Source organism: Oncorhynchus clarkii, chromosome 23, assembly GCF_045791955.1.
Source record: "Oncorhynchus clarkii lewisi isolate Uvic-CL-2024 chromosome 23, UVic_Ocla_1.0, whole genome shotgun sequence".
NCBI lineage: Eukaryota > Metazoa > Chordata > Actinopteri > Salmoniformes > Salmonidae > Oncorhynchus > Oncorhynchus clarkii.
In genome coordinates this window covers 54899742-54917174 of record NC_092169.1, presented here as the reverse complement: position 1 = coordinate 54917174, position 17433 = coordinate 54899742, and the positions used below count along the sequence as shown (strand labels likewise).

At 45.7% G+C, this 17433-nt stretch overlaps 1 protein-coding gene across 2 annotated transcripts in view; it reads right to left on the bottom strand.

Moving 5' to 3' along the window:
* Positions 1 to 17433, bottom strand: part of LOC139381244 (A disintegrin and metalloproteinase with thrombospondin motifs 3) — a 134954-nt gene that overhangs the window by 101373 nt on the left and 16148 nt on the right. The window lies entirely within an intron of this gene.

The window sequence follows — 17433 nt, the reverse complement described above, 5'->3', positions numbered from 1 at the left end:
ACAGAACATCCCAGTAGGGATCTACTGCCTCTGATCCGGTGCACTCACTAGACACACACACTTCATTTTGTAAATGATGTCTGAATGATGGAGTGTGCCCCTGGCTACCTGAAAATTAGTATTATTATATATTTACATGATGCCATCTGGTTTGCTTAATTTGAAATGATTTGAAATGATTTATACTTTTACTTTTGATACTAAAGTATATTTAAAACCAAATACTTTTAGACTTTTACTCAAATAGAATTTTACTGGGTGACTTTTACTTTGGATATTTTCTATTAAGGTTTATTTACTTTTTCCTTAACCACTATTCACTTTAGTACCTATAACCCCAGGCCTCTACATTAGTACACAGGCCTCCACATTACTACACAGGCCTCCACATTAGTACACAGGCCTACGTATTACTACACTCAATGTTCAGAGGTTGTTGATTGGCCCTTCACAAGCCCTTAGTATCAGCCCTAGGTATGGAAACACAACTTCCCCAGTATAATACCAGGCTGTATACCATAATCCCAGTATAATACCAGGCTGTATACTATAACCCCAGTATAATACCAGGCTGTATTCTATACCCCCAGTATAATACCAGGCTGTGTACTATAACCCCAGTATAATAACAGGCTGTGTACTATAACCCCAGTATAATACCAGGCTGTGTACTATAACCCCAGTATAATACCAGGCTGTGTAATATAACCCCAGTATAATACCAGGCTGTATACTATAACCCCAGTATAATACCAGGCTGTGTACTATAACCCCAGTATAATACCAGGCTGTGTACTATAACCCCAGTATAATACCAGGCTGTGTAATATAACCCCAGTATAATACCAGGCTGTATACTAATACCCAGTATAATACCAGGCTGTGTACTATAACCCCAGTATAATACCAGGCTGTGTAATATAACCCCAGTATAATACCAGGCTGTATACTATAACTCCAGTATAATACTATACCCCTGTATAATACCAGGCTGTGTACTATAACCCCAGTATAATACCAGGCTGTATACTATAACCCCAGTATAATACCAGGCTGTATTCTATACCCCTGTATAGTTTCTCTGGGAGTGGGAACCCACCTAAAGTGAACTATGTGGACACATAGATGAACATTGGCAGTAGAATGGCCTTACTGAAGAGCTCAGTGACTTTCAACGTGGCACCATCATAGGATGCCACCTTTCCAACAAGTCAGTTTGTTACATTTCTGCCCTGCTAGTGCTGCCCCGGTCTACTGTAAGTGCTGTTATTGTGAAGTGGAAACGTCTAGGAGCAACAACGGCTCAGCCGCAAAGTGGTAGGCCACACAAGCTAACAGAATGTGACCTCCGAGTGCTGAAGAGCACAGCGCTTAAACATATTCTGTCCTCGGTTGCAACACTCACTACCGAGGTACAAACTGCCTCTGGAAACAACGTCAGCACAAAAACTTAGTCTGGAGCTTCATGAAATGGGTTTCCATGGCCGAGCAGCTACACACAAGCTTAAGATCACCATGCGCAATGCCAAGAGTCAGCTGGAGGGGTATAAAGCTCAGCGCCATTGGACTCTGGAGCAGTGGAAACACGTTCTCTGGAGTGATGAATCACGCTTCACCATCTGGCAGTCCAACAGGATGAATCTGGGTTTTGCGGATGCCAAGAGAACTCTACCTGCCTGAATGCATAGTGCCAACTGTAAAGTTAGGTTGAGGAGGAATAATGGTCTGGGGCTGTTTTCCTGGTTCGGACCCCTTAGTTCCAATGAAGGGAAATCTTAACGGTATAGCATACAATTACATTCTAGATGATTCTGTGCTTCCAACTTTGTAGCAACAGATTGGAAAAGGCCCTTTCCTGTTTCAGCATGACAATACACCCCTGTGCACAAAGCGAGGTCCATACAGAAATGGTTTGTCGAGATTGGTGTGGAAGAACTTGACTGGCCTGCACAGAGCCCTGACCTCAACCCAATCGAACACCATCGGGATGAATTTGAACTCTGACTACAAGCCAGGCCTAATCGCCCAACATCAGTGCCCGACCTCACTAATGCTCATTGTGGTTGAATGGTAGCCCCACAGTAATGATCCAATATCTAGTGGAAAGCCTTCCCAAAAGAGTGGAGGCTGTTATAGCAGCAAAGGGAGGACCAACTCCATATTAATGCCTATGATCTTTTTTTAATGAGATGTTGGATGAGCAGGTGTCCACATACTTTTGGTCATTTTTTTTAAAGGTGAATTATTGAATTCACCTTAAAAAGCTATTTTTTTTTAAAAATGATTTCCCTTCTCTTCCATATCCATCCTTGAGTAATCTCCTCTTCTTTCAAGTTGTAATTGTAGAGGAGATTATAATTATCAAAAGGAAGTTAGCCTACAGTGTATGGAGGAATCAATGGGGAAATTACATAGGTCGAAATAATTGAGATAATTATTTCAACATTCAACAATGTTACTTTCAAAACTATTGGAAAACGTTAGACTGTGTGTTCTTCTCCAAGGAAATTGTATATCTGATTGTTCAGTCTAGCGTCTCTATTCATACGGTTTTATTCAATAGTTTGAACAATAATAGTAAAAAAAAAATAAGAAGGAAATATTCAATTGTGGGGCTACTGTGAGGTAAACTCATTTTAAACCAATCACTGGAGAGGCAGAGGTCCATAATGACCTCTAAACTGTACAAAGGACACAAGACCAGCTCTCTCTCTGTGTCTCATCTCAACTCTGTATGACCCCTAAGAGTTTGATTCAAAGCAAAGAGAGAGAGATGGCAGAGCCCAGGGTCTTCCGTACTGGTTCTGAGAGTATTTCATGAGTCCAGACTCCAGAGCCATGCCATCTGGCACAGTCATTTCTGCATGATTGTAGAGCACTCCTTTCCTCTCTAATCCTCCCCTCTCTTCCTTTCCTCTTCTCCTCTCCCCCATCCACCCCTCTCCTCTCTCCACTTGTCTTCTCCTCTCTTCCTCTCCTCTCTCCATCCACCTCTCCTCTCTTCTCTCCTCCTCCATTCCCCTCTCTCCCTCCTCTCTCCTCCTTTCCTCTCTCCTCCTCGCTCTTCTCACTCCTACCTTCCTCCTCTCCCCCATCCACCCCTCTCCTCTCTCCACTTGTCTTCTCCTCTCCTCATCCACCTCTCCTCTCTTCTCTCCTCCTCCTCCTCCTTTCCCCTCTCTCCCTCTTCTCTCCTCCTCCTCCTATCCTCTCCTCCTCGCTCATCCCCTCCTCCTCTCTTCTCTCCTCCTCCTTTCCCCTCTCTCCATCTTCTCTCCTCCTCCTCCTATCCTCTCCTCCTCTCTCCTCCTCCTCTCCCTCCTCTCTCCTCCTTTCCTCTTTCTTCCTACTCCTCGCTCCTCCCCCTCTCCTCCTCCTCTCCTCTCTCCTCCTTCTCCTCGCTCTTCTCGCTCCTCCCCCTCTCCTCCTCCTCTCCTCCTCTCTCCTCCTTTCCTCTCTCTTCCTCCTCCTCGCTCCTCCCCCTCTCCTCCTCCTCTCCTCTCTCCTCCTTCTCCTCCTTCTTCTCGCTCCTCCCCCTCTCCTCCTCCTCTCCTCTCTCCTCCTTCTCCTCCTTCTTCTCGCTCCTCCCCCTCTCCTCCTCCTCTCCTCCCCCTCTCCTCCCCTCCCTCTCTCCTCTCTCCTCCTCCCCCTCTCCCCTCCTCCCCCTCTCCTCTCTCCTCCTCCCCCTCTCCTCCTCCTCTCCTCTCTCCTCCTTCTCCTCCTTCTTCTCGCTCCTCCCCCTCTCCTCCTCCTCTCCTCCCCTCCCTCTCTCCTCCTCCCCCTCTCCTCCTCCCCCTCTCCTCCTCCTCCTCTCCCCTCTCCTCCTCCCCCTCTCCTCCCCCTCTCCTCCCCCTCTCCTCTCTCCTCCTCCCCCTCTCCTCCTCCTCTCCTCCCCCTCTCCTCCTCCTCCCCTCCTCCTCTCCTCTCCCCTCCTCTCCTCTCTCCTCCTCTCCTCTCTCCTCCTCCTCCTCTCCTCTCTCCAGACTATAATTAACCATTTCAGTCCTCCAGTATTTTGATGATGCAATCCCATGACAGAGAGAAGTTAACAATTCCTCTCCCATGTATAAATGGGAGAAGACATTTGTTCGGTAATGTCATTAACAGTCGTGGATTCCTTTCAGAAATGTGTTAACACCCGTAAACTTAGTTGAAATGTGTGACACAGTACATTGTGTTGGATGTGATGCTTTAGAGTCTGTACTCATGTCCAACATTCTCTGAGGAACCCACACCCTTTCCTTTAGAAAATACAGTAGGCCATCATTATACTGGTAAAAATGGGAAGGAAAAAAAAAACATATGCATTTTGGCAGGGAGAGATATGTATTTCCAGATCCCAAACAAAATGGTACACAACTTAATATGCACAGGAAGTGAGAACAACTGTTTTGCAGCCAAATAACCCCTATCATAAAGAATCCTCAGCATCTTCTCATACATAACTCGTCGTGAGGAAAAACAAAGTCACAAGTTGGACAGGTACCAGTAACACACTGGAGGTGGTGTAGCCTATAGGAAAGAACGGAGGGATCCATCACTTTAAAACCAGGAAATGCCAGGCAAAGAAATGTATGAATACTTCCTCTGTGGTATTTTCTTTTACCAGCCAGCTGGCTGGTGGGCGGAAACTGAACTGGGGCTGTCTGGGGGGGGGGGACGTCTAGCTACACCACTCTAGAACTCTACAGCAGCCAAACATCTGGGAGGCTGGGAGAGGTGATGGGGGAATAGCCTGGCCTACTGAGTCTAATGGGAGGCTGGGAGAGGCAAATGGGGGAATAGCCTGGACTACTGAGTCTAATGGGAGGCTGGTTGAGGAGATGGGGGAATAGCCTGGCCTACTGAGTCTAATATGAGGCTGAGAGAGGAGATGGGGGAATAGCCTGGACTACAGAGTCTAATGGGAGGCTGGGAGAGGCGATGGAGGAATAGCCTGGACTACTGAGTCTAATGGGAGGATGGGAGAGGAGATGGGGGAATAGCCTGGCCTACTGAGTCTAATGGGAGGCTGGGAGAGGAGATGGGGGAATAGCCTGGCCTACTGAGTCTAATATGAGGCTGAGAGAGGAGATGGGGGAATAGCCTGGCCTACTGAGTCTAATATGAGGCTGAAAGAGGAGGCACAGATGGTGGAACAACTCGGCTTGCAGAGTCTAATGGGGCTCACCTGGTGGAGCTTTAAAACAACCACTGATCTTTTCCCTGCTTAACTAATTAGGTGGTCCTGTCATCGTGGCTCAATTGGTAAGAGTTGAGTGTGGTGCTGTCAACATCAAGGTTGTGGGTTCAATTCCCACAGGGATCACATAGACACACTGAAAGAAATATACACTCAGTGTACAGTACATTTCTACGGTTAAAAAAAAACCTGACAAGTGTAATAACTGTCTAATGAAAGTGTAATAAAGTGCTCACACACTCTATATATGTAATGGATATAATAACTATGCATTCATACTATGACTCCCACTCTGTGGAATGTCCACCACCCTCATTTGACATGTCTGCTAAAGTGTTTTTATCTGGTTCTTCAATGATAGACGGAACACACTTGGATTTTATACAAGACCCATAAAATCCAACTTATTACATGGAATGTGCACGGGCTTCATGATGGGGGGAAAAAAAAGCACAAGGTTCTTGAACACTTAAATAAATTGTCAGCAGATGTGGTTGACCTGCAAGAGTTACATAAAAAAAATAAACTTTTTAAATAGAATATTTGCAACGAGATTCGTCTTCCTCTGACGAGGAGTATGAAGGATCGGACCAATATGCAGCGTGGAACGTGTCCGTGTTGATATTTATTAACACTGAACACAAAAAAAACAAAATAACAAGTAGAACGAACGAAAACGAAACAGTTCTGTCTGGTGAAGACACAGAGACAGAAAACAATCACCCACAACTAAAATGGGGGAAAACAGGCTACCTAAGTATGATTCTCAATCAACAACGAACGACACCTGTCTCTGATTGAGAACCATACCAGGCCAAACACATAAATACTACATAGACTACCCACCCCAACTCACGCCCTGACCAACCTAACACAAAGACATAATAAAGGAACTAAGGTCAGAACGTGACAATATTTAAAGAGGATCCGGGTTGAAGAGGCCTATACTGCCACCTGCTGTAGTAACAGCAGAGGTGTAGGCATCCTGATAAATAAGAATAAACCATTATATCCCAGCACACGGACCAAGAAGGCCGTTTTCTAATGTTGAATTGTACCTTACATGGTGAAAAACACACATTGATTTCATTGTTTATCCCACCAGGGGCATATCTGGTAAATTTTGGATAGAAATCAAACTATATTAGATCAAATCCAGACACAAACTATTAATCAAGCAAGAGACCGAAATCATACATTTGATAAGATTGACAGATGTTGAAATAAGAAAAAGGCAAATTCAAGGAACCTCCACAAAGAGTCTGAAAATGTTCATCTCTACAAATAATTTACAGGACACCTGGAGATTACTATTCCCAACTACAAAAGACTACTCCTTTTTTCTCAAAGTAAGAAAATCTATTCAATCTATTCAAGAAATGACTACATGAAAAATCATGTATCATGCTGAACTACACCAACAGAAAATACACTTAGTGACAGAACATGGAGAATGAACAGAGCACATCTTCAAGACCCGAAATGTATTAAATACGTAAATGTAATTTTTTAAAAACTTTTACCATTACAAATGTAAACATAGAGGACAGAGAAAAGTGTGTACCCCGATATAATTTGAAATGCTTTTTAAGGCGTACATTAGGGAAATTATAATCTCATACTCTGACAAAATTAAATCTTAGTTAGAAATTAAAATGAAAGACAAATAAATTACTATTTTAAAATAAGCCCATAAAACATCTCTACATGGTTTAAAAGGTTAAAAAAATGAAATTACAGGTGGATGAGCAGGTGGGTTTGGGCAGTGGTGACAGAGAGATGCAGGTGCTGGAAATAGGGGTGTGAGCAGGTGGGTTTGAGGCCATGTGGCAGAGAGTGATGCAGGTGCTGGAGATAGGGGTGTGAGCAGGTGGGTTTGGGCAGTGGTGACAGAGAGATGCAGGTGCTGGAGATAGGGGTGTGAGCAGGTGGGTTTGGGCAGTGGTGGCAGAGAGTGATGCAGGTGCTGGAGATAGGGGTGTGAGCAGGTGGGTTTGGGCAGTGGTGACAGAGAGTGATGTAGGTGCTGGAGATAGGGGTGTGAGCAGGTGGGTTTGGGCAGTGGTAACAGAGAGTGATGCAGGTGCTGGAGATAGGGGTGTGAGCAGGTGGGTTTGGGCAGTGGTGACAGAGAGATGCAGGTGCTGGAGATAGGGGTGTGAGCAGGTGGGTTTGGGCAGTGGTGACAGAGAGTGATGCAGGTGCTGGAGATAGGGGTGTGAGCAGGTGGGTTTGGGCAGTGGTGACAGAGAGTGATGCAGGTGCTGGAGATAGGGGTGTGAGCAGGTGGGTTTGGGCAGTGGTGACAGAGAGTGATGCAGGTGCTGGAGATAGGGGTGTGAGCAGGTGGGTTTGGGCAGTGGTGACAGAGAGTGATGCAGGTGCTGGAGATAGGGGTGTGAGCAGGTGGGTTTGGGCAGTGGTGACAGAGAGTGATGCAGGTGCTGGAGATAGGGGTGTGAGCAGGTGGGTTTGGGCAGTGGTAACAGAGAGTGATGCAGGTGCTGGAGATAGGGGTGTGAGCAGGTGGGTTTGGGCAGTGGTGACAGAGAGTGATGCAGGTGCTGGAGATAGGGGTGTCAGCAGGTGGGTTTGGGCAGTGGTAACAGAGAGCGATGCAGGTGCTGGAGATAGGGGTGTGAGCAGGTGGGTTTGGGCAGTGGTGACAGAGAGCGATGCAGGTGCTGGAGAAGGGGTGTGAGCAGGTGGGTTTGGGCAGTGGTGACAGAGAGTGATGCAGGTGCTGGAGATAGGGGTGTGAGCAGGTGGGTTTGGGCAGTGGTGACAGAGAGATGCAGGTGCTGGAGATAGGGGTGTGAGCAGGTGGGTTTGGGCAGTGGTGGCAGAGAGTGATGCAGGTGCTGGAGATAGGGGTGTGAGCAGGTGGGTTTGGGCAGTGGTGACAGAGAGTGATGCAGGTGCTGGAGATAGGGGTGTGAGCAGGTGGGTTTGGGCAGTGGTGACAGAGAGTGATGCAGGTGCTGGAGATAGGGGTGTGAGCAGGTGGGTTTGGGCAGTGGTGACAGAGAGTGATGCAGGTGCTGGAGATAGGGGTGTGAGCAGGTGGGTTTGGGCAGTGGTGACAGAGAGTGATGCAGGTGCTGGAGATAGGGGTGTGAGCAGGTGGGTTTGGGCAGTGGTGACAGAGAGTGATGCAGGTGCTGGAGATAGGGGTGTGAGCAGGTGGGTTTGGGCAGTGGTGGCAGAGAGTGATGCAGGTGCTGGAGATAGGGGTGTGAGCAGGTGGGTTTGGGCAGTGGTGACAGAGAGATGCAGGTGCTGGAGATAGGGGTGTGAGCAGGTGGGTTTGGGCAGTGGTGACAGAGAGCGATGCAGGTGCTGGAGATAGGGGTGTGAGCAGGTGGGTTTGGGCAGTGGTGACAGAGAGTGATGCAGGTGCTGGAGATAGTGGTGTCAGCAGGTGGGTTTGGGCAGTGGTGATGTGGTGGTTGTTTGCGAACGTCGTTTTTGTTACGTGTATGTTTTATATTGTTTAAAAATAATTATAATCTTACAGATCTTACAAAAAGAAGAAAGTGTAATATAAATTAAATCACTTTCATATTCATACACACCTCATAGGTAGCCTAACAGTTAAGCTCGTTGGGTCAGTAACTGAAAGGTCACTGGGTCGAATCCCTGAGCTGGCAAGGTGGAAAAATCTGCCGTTCTGCCCTTGAGCAAGGCAGTTAACCCCCAACAACAACTGCTCCATGAGTGCCGATGACAGGGTTTGGTTAAATGCGGAAGACACATTTCGGTTGAACGCATCCAATTGCGCAACTGACTAGGTAACTGACTAGGCAACTGACTAGGCAACTGACTAGGCAACTGACTAGGCAACTGACTAGGTATCTGACTAGGTAACTGACTAGGCAACTGACTAGGCAACTGACTAGGTAACTGACTAGGTAACTGACTAGGTAACTGACTAGGCAACTGACTAGGCAACTGACTAGGCAACTGACTAGGCAACTGACTAGGTAACTGACTAGGCAACTGACTAGGCAACTGACTAGGTAACTGACTAGGTAACTGACTAGGTAACTGACTAGGCAACTGACTAGGCAACTGACTAGGCAACTGACTAGGCAACTGACTAGGTATCTGACTAGGTAACTGACTAGGCAACTGACTAGGCAACTGACTAGGTAACTGACTAGGTAACTGACTAGGCAACTGACTAGGCAACTGACTAGGTAACTGACTAGGCAACTGACTAGGCAACTGACTAGGTAACTGACTAGGTAACTGACTAGGTAACTGACTAGGCAACTGACTAGGTAACTGACTAGGCAACTGACTAGGTAACTGACTAGGTAACTGACTAAGTAACTGACTAGGCAACTGACTAGGCAACTGACTAGGTAACTGACTAGGTAACTGACTAGGTAACTGACTAGGCAACTGACTAGGTAACTGACTAGGTTACTGACTAGGTAACTGACTAGGTAACTTACTAGGTAACCACTTTTCCTTCCCTTACAGTTCTGATCATTAGACCAGGGAGGTTTTCCAAAGCCTCACAAACAAGGGCACCTATCGCTAGATGACTAGGCAACTGACTAGGTAACTGACTAGGTAACCACTTTTCCTCCCCTTACAGTTCTGATCATTAGACCAGGGAGGTTTTCCAAAGCCTCACAAACAAGGGCACCGATCGCTAGATGCGTAAAGAAATAAACTGCAGACATTTAATATCTCTTTGAGCATGGTATTATTCAATACTCTTTGGATGGTGTATCAATACACCCAGTCAATATAAAGATACAGGCGTCCTTCCTAACTCAGTTGCCGGAGAGAAAGGAAACCGCTCAGGGATTTCATCATGAGGCCGCTGGTGATTTTAAAACACTTACAGAATTTAGTGACTGTGATAGGAGAAAATTGAGGATGGATCAACAACATTGTAGTTACTCCACAATACTACCCTAATGGACAAGACTGAAAAGAAGGGAGTCTGTACAGAATACAAATATTCAAAAACATGCATCCTGTTTGCAACAAGGCACTAAAGTAATACTGCAACAAATGTGGCAAAGCAATTCACTTTTTGTCCTGAATATGGTGTTATCATTCCTAAATGTCATGGTTCCAGTCCGATCAGTTTTATTCCTAAATGTCATAGTTCCAGTCCGATCAGTTGTATTCCTAAATGTCATGGTTCCAGTCCTAAATGTCATGGTTCCAGTCCAATCAGCTGTATTCCTAAATGTCATGGTTCCAGTCCAATCAGCTGTATTCCTAAATGTCATGGTTCCAGTCCGATCAGTTTTATTCCTAAATGTCATAGTTCCAGTCCGATCAGCTGTATTCCTAAATGTCATAGTTCCAGTCCGATCAGCTGTATTCCTAAATGTCATAGTTCCAGTCCGATCAGTTGTATTCCTAAATGTCATAGTTCCAGTCCCATCAGCTGTATTCCTAAATGTCATGGTTCCAGTCCAATCAGCTGTATTCCTAAATGTCATGGTTCCAGTCCTAAATGTCATGGTTCCAGTCCCATCAGCTGTATTCCTAAATGTCATAGTTCCAGTCCAATCAGCTGTATTCCTAAATGTCATGGTTCCAGTCCTAAATGTCATGGTTCCAGTCCAATCAGCTGTATTCCTAAATGTCATGGTTCCAGAACTAAATGTCATGGTTCCAGTCCAATCAGCTGTATTCCTAAATGTCATGGTTCCAGTCCGATCAGTTTTATTCCTAAATGTCATAGTTCCAGTCCGATCAGTTGTATTCCTAAATGTCATGGTTCCAGTCCTAAATGTCATGGTTCCAGTCCAATCAGCTGTATTCCTAAATGTCATGGTTCCAGTCCAATCAGCTGTATTCCTAAATGTCATGGTTCCAGTCCGATCAGTTTTATTCCTAAATGTCATAGTTCCAGTCCGATCAGCTGTATTCCTAAATGTCATAGTTCCAGTCCTAAATGTCATGGTTCCAGTCCAATCAGCTGTATTCCTAAATGCCATAGTTCCAGTCCTAAATGTCATAGTTCCAGTCCGATCAGCTGTATTCCTAAATGTCATAGTTCCAGTCCGATCAGTTGTACTCCTAAATGTCATGGTTCCAGTCCTAAATGTCATGGTTCCAGTCCGATCAGTTTTATTCCTAAATGTGATGGTTCCAGTCCGATCAGCTGTATTCCTAAATGTCATAGTTCCAGTCCGATCAGTTGTATTCCTAAATGTCATGGTTCCAGTCCGATCAGTTTTATTCCTAAATGTCATGGTTCCAGTCCGATCAGTTTTATTCCTAAATGTCATAGTTCCAGTCCTAAATGTGATGGTTCCAGTCCGATCAGCTGTATTCCTAAATGTCATGGTTCCAGTCCTAAATGTCATGGTTCCAGTCCGATCAGTTATGTGCGTAGAGCAGGACATGACAAAGCATCGTACTAAAGTCAGACCTAGTAGAACACACCACTGAACCGGTCTGGCTAGATCGGCTGATGTAATATCGAACTCCAATCCAACGGGTCAAGTACTTGAAAGTGACCGACGCATTAGTTCCATCATGTACAGTAGTGAACTAAACACAGACTAATCTGCACCGACATACTGTGGTTGGCACACGTAAAGAATTCAATATCACATGATGGTAGGAATCTGGAATCTGTCCCTGTCAACTCGGATGAGGTAACCCAACACCATCCTAACACACCCATCAGTTAGATGATGTGAACCCAGACAGCATCCCAAATGGCACCCTATTCTCTATTTAGTGCACTACTTTTGAACAGATCCCATAGGGGAAATAGGGTGCCATTTGTGACGAATGCCCTCTCCGGCGCTGCTGTTGCTAGGTGGCTCTCTCTGCGTTTAACTGGCGGTAACAGAAATAGCTTGTCCTTCTCTTCCCAGTTCCCAGTCAGTGCAGTCGTCCATCCCAGTACTCATGTTTCACCAACAGATGTCTTTCCATCACACGTCATCGGTGTTAATCCCCCAACCATGAGAAACAGCACCCGAGTAATCATAGCCATCGTTCATCGGCACCTAGAACAACAATGGGCTAGAGCTAACATAGTACATCTGTCATGGTGTTATCACTATCCTAGTACAGCTGTCACGGTGTTATCACTATCCTAGTACATCTGTCATGGTGTTATCACTATCCTAGTACATCTGTCATGGTGTTATCACTATCCTAGTACAGCTGTCGTGGTGTTATCACTATCCTAGTACATCTGTCATGATGTTATCACTATCCTAGTACATCTGTCATGATGTTATCACTATCCTAGTACAGCTGTCGTGGTGTTATCACTATCCTAGTACATCTGTCATGATGTTATCACTATCCTAGTACATCTGTCATGGTGTTATCACTATCCTAGTACAGCTGTCGTGGTGTTATCACTATCCTAGTACATCTGTCATGGTGTTATCACTATCCTAGTACATCTGTCATGGTGTTATCACTATCCTAGTACATCTGTCATGATGTTATCACTATCCTAGTACATCTGTCATGGTGTTATCACTGTCCTAGTACATCTGTCATGGTGTTATCACTATCCTAGTACATCTGTATAACATCTGTCATGGTGTTATCACTATCCTAGTACATCTGTCATGGTGTTATCACTATCCTAGTACAGCTGTCACGGTGTCATCACTATCCTAGTACATCTGTATAACATCTGTCACAGTGTTATCACTATCCTAGTACATCTGTCATGGATCTAACTGTCATGGTGTTATCACTATCCTAGTACATCTGTATAACAACTGTCATGATGTTATCACTATCCTAGTACATCTGTATAACAACTGTCATGATGTTATCACTATCCTAGTACATCTGTCATGGATCTAACTGTCATGGTGTTATCACTATCCTAGTACAGCTGTCATGGTGTTATCACTATCCTAGTACATCTGTCATGGTGTTATCACTACCCTAGTACATCTGTCATGGGTCTAACTGTCATGGTGTTATCACTATCCTAGTACATCTGTCACGGTGTTATCACTATCCTAGTACATCTGTCATGGATCTAACTGTCATGTGAATGTTGATAGTGTAGCTGAGAAGCTGTTACACAGGGCCCTGTCATGTGAATGTTGATAGTGTAGCTGAAAAGCTGTTACACAGGGCCCTGGATCTAACTGTCATGTGAATGTTGATAGTGTAGCTGAAAAGCTGTTACACAGGGCCCTGGATCTAACTGTCATGTGAATGTTGATAGTGTAGCTGAGAAGCTGTTACACAGGGCTCTGGATCTAACTGTCATGTGAATGTCGATAGTGTAGCTGAGAAGCTGTTACACAGGGCCCTGGATCTAACTGTCATGTGAATGTCGATAGTGTAGCTGAGAAGCTGTTACACAGGGCCCTGGATCTAACTGTAATGTGAATGTTGATAGTGTAGCTGAGAAGCTGTTACACAGGGCCTGCCATCATTCACTTTGAACTGGACTGTGTGTTTACAGGCAGTAGGGCCTGCCATCATTCACTTTGAACTGGACTGTGTGTTTACAGGCAGTAGGGCCTGTCATCATTCACTTTGAACTGGACTGTGTGTTTACAGGCAGTAGGGTCTGTCATCATTCACTTTGAACTGAACTGTGTGTTTACAGGCAGTAGGGTCTGTCATCATTCACTTTGAACTGGACTGTGTGTTTACAGGCAGTAGGGCCTGCCATCATTCACTATGAACTGGACTGTGTGTTTACAGGCACTTTGAACTGGACTGTGTGTTTACAGGCAGTAGGGCCTGTCATCATTCACTATGAACTGGACTGTGTGTTTACAGGATAGTAGGGCCTGTCATCATTCACTATGAACTGGACTGTGTGTTTACAGGCAGTAGGGCCTGTCATCATTCACTTTGAACTGGACTGTGTGTTTACAGGCAGTAGGGCCTGTCATCATTCACTTTTAACTGGACTGTGTGTTTACAGGCAGTAGGGCCTGTCATCATTCACTTTGAACTGGACTGTGTGTTTACAGGCAGTAGGGCCTGTCATCATTCACTTTGAACTGGACTGTGTGTTTACAGGCAGTAGGGCCTGTCATCATTCACTATGAACTGGACTGTGTGTTAACAGGCAGTAGGGTCTGTCATCATTCACTTTGAACTGGACTGTGTGTTTACACGAAGTTGCAACAGCAACACATTAGATCATTTGAACGCATTCGCCAAGTGACACAAAATACACCTGAATGGATTTCTGTCAATATATAAATACCACAGAAGTCCTCTTACATTTGGGAACTTTACAGTCCTATTGATCAAACAACCATGAAAAGGTAGACTCTCTCTCTCCCTCAGTTATGCACATCAACAAGATCAACAGAGCGAGATTAACTGAAATCTAACGAGGGAACATTAGATAAACCCTCTCAAACGTTTTCAGCTAGTTGGCCGTCAAAATCAAACTGATAAACGATGGGGAATTGTAGCCTCCACGTCCTTCTGCAGCTCGCCTGCCAAGTCATTCTTGTCCCAACACACGTTTTGACAACTGAATGGGAACCTTCCTGCCTGTCCCACCAGCTCATTTGATCGATGCCAAGTACATTTGATTGATGCCAAGTACATTTGATTGACAACTAAGAGATACGCTGACTGTGGATAACAGTCGTTCAAATTCAGCATAGCTAGTCAGTCCTCTCTCCTCTCTCAGAGGGGGAACATCTCCCAACTTCCCATAGTCAGTCCTCTCTCCTCTCTCAAAGGGGGAACAGCTCCCAACTTCCCATAGTCAGTCCTCTCTCCTCTCTCAAAGGGGGAACAGCTCCCAACTCCCCATAGTCAGTCCTCTCTCCTCTCTCAGAGGGGGAACATCTCCCAACACCCTATAGTCAGTCCTCTCTCCTCTCTCAGAGGGGGAACAGCTCCCAACTTCCCATAGTCAGTCCTCTCTCCTCTCTCAGAGGGGGAACAGCTCCCAACTTCCCATAGTCAGTCCTCTCTCCTCTCTCAGAGGGGGAACATCTCCCAACACCCTATAGTCAGTCCTCTCTCCTCTCTCAGAGGGGGAACAGCTCCCAACTTCCCATAGTCAGTCCTCTCTCCTCTCTCAGAGGGAACATCTCCCAACACCCTGGCAGTCCTCTCTCCACTTTCACCCCCCACACCCGACATGAAGTCCGTCCTCTCTCTCAAAGGGGGAACAGCTCCCAACTTCCCATAGTCAGTCCTCTCCCTCCTCTTTCACCCCCCACACCCGACATGAAGTCCGTCCTCTCTCCTCTCTCAGAAGGAACATCTCCCAACACCCTATAGTCAGTCCTCTCCCTCCTCTTTCACCCCCCACACGCCCGACATGAAGTCTGTCCTCTCTCAAAGAGGGCATGACATCACCCAGTAACAGTTACGTTATCTTGGTACCCTGCCATGTACCCAGAGGGGCAAGATTGTTCAGCCCTCTGTTCATCCCTCCTCTGTTCATCCCTCCTCTGTTCAGCCCTCCTCTGTTCAGCCCTCCTCTGTTCAGCCCTCCTCTGTTCAGCCCTCCTCTGTTCAGCCCTCCTCTGTTCAGCCCTCCTCTGTTCAGCCCTCCTCTGTTCATCCCTCCTCTGTTCATCCCTCCTCTGTTCAGCCCTCCTCTGTTCAGCCCTCCTCTGTTCATCCCTCCTCTGTTCATCCCTCCTCTGTTCATTCCTCCTCTGTTCATCCCTCCTCTGCTCAGCTCTCTGCTCAGCCCTCTTTTGGGGTGGCAGGTAGCCTAGTGGTTAGAGCGTTGGGCCAGTAACCGAAACGTTTCTGGATCGAATCCCTGCGCTGACAAGGTAAAAATCTGTCCTCCTGCCCCTGCCCCTAACCCACTGTTCCCTGGGTGCCGTGGATGTCGATTAAGGCATTCCCCCGCACCTCTCTGATTCCGAGGGGTTGGGTTAAATGTGGAAGACACACCTCTCTGATTCAGAGGGGTTGGGTTAAATGTGGAAGACACACCTCTCTGATTCAGAGGGGTTGGGTTAAATGTGGAAGACACACCTCTCTGATTCAGAGGGGTTAGGTTAAATGTGGAAGACACACCTCTCTGATTCAGAGGGGTTGGGTTAAATGTGGAAGACACACCTCTCTGATTCCGAGGGGTTGGGTTAAATGTGAAAGACACACCTCTCTGATTCCGAGGGGTTGGGTTAAATGTGGAAGACACACCTCTCTGATTCCGAGGGGTTGGGTTAAATGTGGAAGACACACCTCTCTGATTCCGAGGGGTTGAGTTAAATGTGGAAGACACATTTCAGTTGAATGCTTTCAGTTCTACAACTGACTAGATATCCCCCTTTCCCTGTTCAGCCCTCTGATCCCAGACCTTCTTACAATGCCAAAGCAAGTGAACTAGATAATAAACAAAAGTGAAATAAACAATACAAATTAACAGTAAACGTTACACTCACAAAAGTCTAAAAGAATAAGGACATTACAAATGTTAATGTACAAAAGGGAAAATAAATAAACATAAATATGGGTTGTATTTACAATGGTGTTTGTTCTTCACTGGTTGCCCTTGTCTTGTGGTGACAGGTCACACATCTTGCTGCTGTGATGGCACAATGGTATTTCACCCAATAGAAATGAGAGTTTATTGGGTTTGTTTTTTAATTCTTTGTGGGTCTGTGTAATCTGAGGGAAAAATATCTCTAATATGGTCATACATTTGGCAGGAGGTTAGGAAGTGCAGCTCAGTTTCCACTTCATTTTGTGGGCAGTGAGCACATAGCCTGTCTTCTCTTGAGAGCCATGTCTGCCTATGGCAGTCTTTCTCAATAGCAAGGCTATGCTCACTGAGTCTGTACATAGTCAAAGCTTTCCTTAATTTAGGGTCAGTCACAGTGGTCAGGTATTCTGCCGCTGTGTACTCTCTGTTTAGGGCCAAATAGCATTCTAGTTTGCTCAGTTTTTTTGTTAATTCTTCCCAATGTGTCAAGTAATTATCTTTTTGTTTTCTCATGATTTGGTTGGGTCTAATTGTGTTTCTGTCCTGGGGCTCTGTGGGGTCTGTTTGTGAACAGAGCCCCAGGACCAGCTTGCTTAGGGGACTCTTCTCCAGGTTCATCTCTCTGTAGGTGATGGCTTTGTTATGGAAGGTTTGGGAATCGCTTCCTTTTAGGTGGTTATAGAATTGAACGGCTCTTTTCTGGATTTTGATAATTAGCGGGTATCAGTCTAATTCTGCTCTGCATGCATTATTTGGTATTTTACGTTGTACACAGAGGATCTTTTTGCAGAATTCTGCATGCAGAGTCTCAATTTGGTGTTTGTCCCAGTTTGTGAATTCTTGGTTGGTG